Source organism: Mastacembelus armatus, unplaced genomic scaffold, assembly GCF_900324485.2.
Source record: "Mastacembelus armatus unplaced genomic scaffold, fMasArm1.2, whole genome shotgun sequence".
In the NCBI taxonomy this organism is placed as follows: domain Eukaryota; kingdom Metazoa; phylum Chordata; class Actinopteri; order Synbranchiformes; family Mastacembelidae; genus Mastacembelus; species Mastacembelus armatus.
The window spans coordinates 125251-129667 of record NW_022872938.1 but is presented as its reverse complement, the minus strand read 5'-3'; positions in this window follow the sequence as shown (position 1 = coordinate 129667).

The window sequence follows — 4417 nt, the reverse complement described above, 5'->3', positions numbered from 1 at the left end:
ATAAAATTTATAACATAAACAGCGTGTATATAAAAAAAAAGTACAATATAGGAAAGAAGAGAAAACAAACTAAATTAAATCAATGAATTATTCATACCAGTTACATATCATCATCACTAAAGGAGGCAGAGGAATAACTAAACGTGGAACCGAGCAGAAAAGAGAGAGAGAGGGAGAAGCCATGTTACTAGCCAGCTAAGCTAACTGGTAGGCTAATGAGCGTTAAGTCAGGAAATAGCAATAAATACCAGTCAAAATAGAAAGGTACTTCACTGGTACTGTTTAATGAATTGTTTAAAGAGTTTAGTTACTTTTTAGGTGTGTTAGACTAAGGCTGGTCTGTTGCTAATCTGTAGACGAACTATACAGCAGTACGCTTGCAATAGGAAGTGATTCACTTACCCTAGTCAATGGTGGTGATGACACTACAGTAACAAAGCTGTATGCTGTCACGAAATCTGACAGGACTCCTTTCTGATTTCAGGGAAACAGCAATACAAAGGGGGGGCAGTGGCAGTCCAAACCTTGACTGTAACAATAGTTTTTTAACTTTTCTGCATACTGAGTGCCTGTATGTTTGTATAGTGTATTGAAGGCATGTACACTGCTGCTACAATATGGGAATTTCCCAGTTTGGGATTAATAAAGTACATCTATCTATCTATCTGTCTGTTTATGTGTCTGTCTGTCTGTCTACAAGGTCATGGTATACCGTGAGAAGGAGCTGAAGTATGTGAAGTATGTTGCCTGGGAGGAGGACAATTACACTACCTGGCTCAGCCTGTGTCATTCAGTCCTGTTTGGAGGAACAATTGAGGTCCTTTTCAAGGATCACCATTCTTTTGGATTGACTTGTACTTTAAATATATATTGCAACCCCTTGATAGGTTGGCCAGTATTTGCTTGTACTAGCCTGAATGAGAGTGATTTTTTTTTTTGGAGGTTTCTCCACTGGCCAGTGCTGCACTTCACATTTCCACATGTGTATCTGTGTTAGAGAAATTCAAATGTTTTACCCTCCTGTGACCTGATCCACCTTACTTTACTTTTTTAACTGAAACACTTATGAATAGGGCCTATTGTGTATTGTGGAAATATAATTTTCACTCTCAGTGAGCACAGTTTGCTCTAACCTTGACTATTTGATAAGGGCCTAGATGTCTTTCTGTGAGAAATCACCTCCCTTTTTTGTGTTACCATGAAAACTGATGTGTTGGGCTGCAAGTAGCCAGTGACCCTCATGCTCTACTAAGGTGCTGTGTGACTGTTACTCCTTGCAAGTAAAACTTCTATATAATCTTGCCAAAGTTCGTCTCTGAGTCTATTTGTTAAAAGAATTTACCTAACAATCTGCTATGTCTCCCAATATTAAAATGTACTTTTGATTTGCTCTTTTTTTTAAATTACACTGCAGAACCTTCCTCACGTCTGCTAGAGGCAGGTATCGAACCCTGGTCTCCCAGGTGAAAGCCCTGAGCAGTGTCTCCCACCTGTCTACCCCAACCACTGCTTTATTCCAGCGGGGACACAAAAGAATAAAAGCCTACAGCACCTGGTATTCCCAGGCGGTCTCCCATGCGAGTACTAACTAGGCCCGGTCCTACTTAGCTTTTGAGATCGGACAGCATCAGGTGCTCTTTTTTTTTTTGGTGTTTTATTACAATACCTAACAACAATTAAAACTTTCAATATTCATGTAATACAAAAGAAGAAAACCACACCCTAAACAATATATTCTCAAAAGACCTCCACACCATCCTTATAACGGACCAGTTTCCTGTCACATAACTATCGTTCCCTCCAACCTCATACTTGATACCTTAGAAACCCCCCCCCCCCCCCCCCCCCCAAAACACATCCAACTAAATCCCCCACCCACCCCACCTCCCCACTAAAACCCAAAATCCAAGATCAACATCTTTCTCTACAACTTTACACAGAATGTTGAGTAAACACCAAAAACTCCAAAGAAACATTCTCTGTCTTCTTCAAACAAGTTAAGTTGAGCCCTAACTATATTGTTGTATACGTCACTAAACTTACTACTTTCTGCTCATACAATGCATAGTTTCTTATTAACATAACCGCCCTTCTTTCAAAACTCAACAAAAGATTGAACAGAATTTCATTACACATCTGTGTCTGTCTATTCCATCAAGCCAAACACCCACATCCACGCCCACTCTCTTTTATCCGGCACTACTAATTCACACCTGGTCTCCAAAAAATTTTTAATTTTTATTTTAAAGGCTTGTATAGTCCGGCATTTTATGTTATTTTAAATGCTCCAGAGTTTCATCCTCCACCAAACAGTTAGGACATGCAAACTGCTCTTTATTTATTTGATGTAACATTACCCCCATAAAAATCCTGTCTTATTTTACAATCATTGCTGAAACTCTGATGACTACTGAACCTGCCATGCAAGTTCTTCCAGATTGTCCTACAATCCTTCCCTCTGAATGTTTTGGCCCAATGCTCTTCTGCAGTTGGCCATTTGCTACGGTTAGCGATGAAAAATGAAATGTGCCAAAGATGATTTGGCTTCTTTCATAGCCGATGCCCCTGGCAATCTTGCCAGCACAAAATTTGGGGCCTCTGAATACCCCCAGTTTTCTGGTTCATGCTTTAATAACTCAAACCATTCTGCCGGCATACTTACCCTCTAATATTTCACAAAACCCTGCTATTCTTCACTTTTTGCAAGTGGGTCTCTGACACCTAATTCTTCTAATAATTTTTACCACATCAAAAATACCCTTGTCTGTCATAACATCGCTCAAATTATATATCCAACACCCTTCCAGTTGATTAGTTCTCAAAGGCCTACCATCTTTAAGTATTTGTGAGTTGTTAAATATTGGCTGCCTCAGAATTTGGTCCTTGGTAGTTATTTGACATCATATTAATGACCTCATCCGCACCCATACTTCCATCACTTCCTTGAAGAAAGGTTCTAGATGCTGCCATTTCCTCAAAGAGGTGTTTGCACATAGATTGTATAAGCCACTTCTGCCACAAGTAGTGATTTCATGATGGAAAAAATCCTTCCACCCATAAGGCAAGCTGTCATATAGAAACTTTTGTATCAGTTTCATTTGAAAAGCCAACTTTTTTGTCTCAAAGTCCATTAGTTTCAATCCTCCTGCCTCTTATCCTGCTACCACTACATATGCTCTCCCCCTCCACAAGAAATTAGAAATGATGTTCTGGATTCTGGTCAAAATAGTTCCTGGCAGATCATAGACTTGCATAACGTACGCTACGCTTTGGACGCTATGAGTACATTCACCACTGTTACCTTCCCTTTTATTGTTAGCTGCCTCATTTTCCACGTTTAATACGGTTAGCATCTTCTTTATTACCTCCTCCCTTGTAGTGTCTCTTGCTGCTACGTAGTCTGGTCCTATTTGCACTCCCAACAATTTTGATGTTTCCCACTGTTTGTCTAAAACCCCAGTCATTTTCTCCACCTATCACTCCACCACAATACCTTATTTCCAATTTTTGTATATTCACTTTAGCTCCTGACGCCTTCTCGTATAATCTCAGATGCTCCAATGTCCGTTTTACACTGTTGCAATCTTTCACCATAATGCTGACATCATCTGCAAACTGGACTATTCTGATCTGCCTACCTAGGGGTGTTGTTATTCCTTCTATCTGCTCATCCTGTTTAATGAGATTCGCCTTTGGCTCTGTCGCCAGTGTGTACAGCAGTGGTGACAATGGACATCCTTGTCTGACTGATCTTTCTAACTTAAAAACTTCTGTTAACACTCCATTACATTTCACACAGCTACTTGCATTGCTATAGAGTAAATGGATCCAAGTCCTAAATCTCTCCCCAATCCCAAATTTCCTGAGCACTTCTTGAAAAAAACCATGTTCCACTCTGTCAAGTCAATGCTCAGAAATATCCCTCCCTCTTCCATCATTTTGCTAAAGATACTTCTTACTGTAAGAATGCTATCTGTGATGTTTCTCCCTGGAATACTCTAAGCCTGTGATTCACTTATTATTGTTCCCATTACTGATTTCAGTCTTGTTGCTAAAATCTTTGCCAAAATTTTATAATCAGAATTCAATAGACTAATGGGTGTATAATTTTCCATACTTTCCTTATCACCCTGATTTTTGTACATCAGCATGATGACCCTCAATGCAAAGGATGCAGGAAGTTTGTTTTTGTTTGTTCCGTATGTTCCATTTCCTGAAACACTGCTAGTAAGATGGGACTGAGCTGCTGCTTATAGGCCTGATAAAACCCATTTGATAAACCGTCTATTCCCGGACTCTCATTTTTCCTAAGGTTGTTGATTTCCTGCTCTGTTTCCTGAATCGTTATAGGCCTATCACAGTCCTCCTTTTCCACCTGGCTTATTGTAGTGTTTATGCTTGAAGTTGTGTTCTCCAT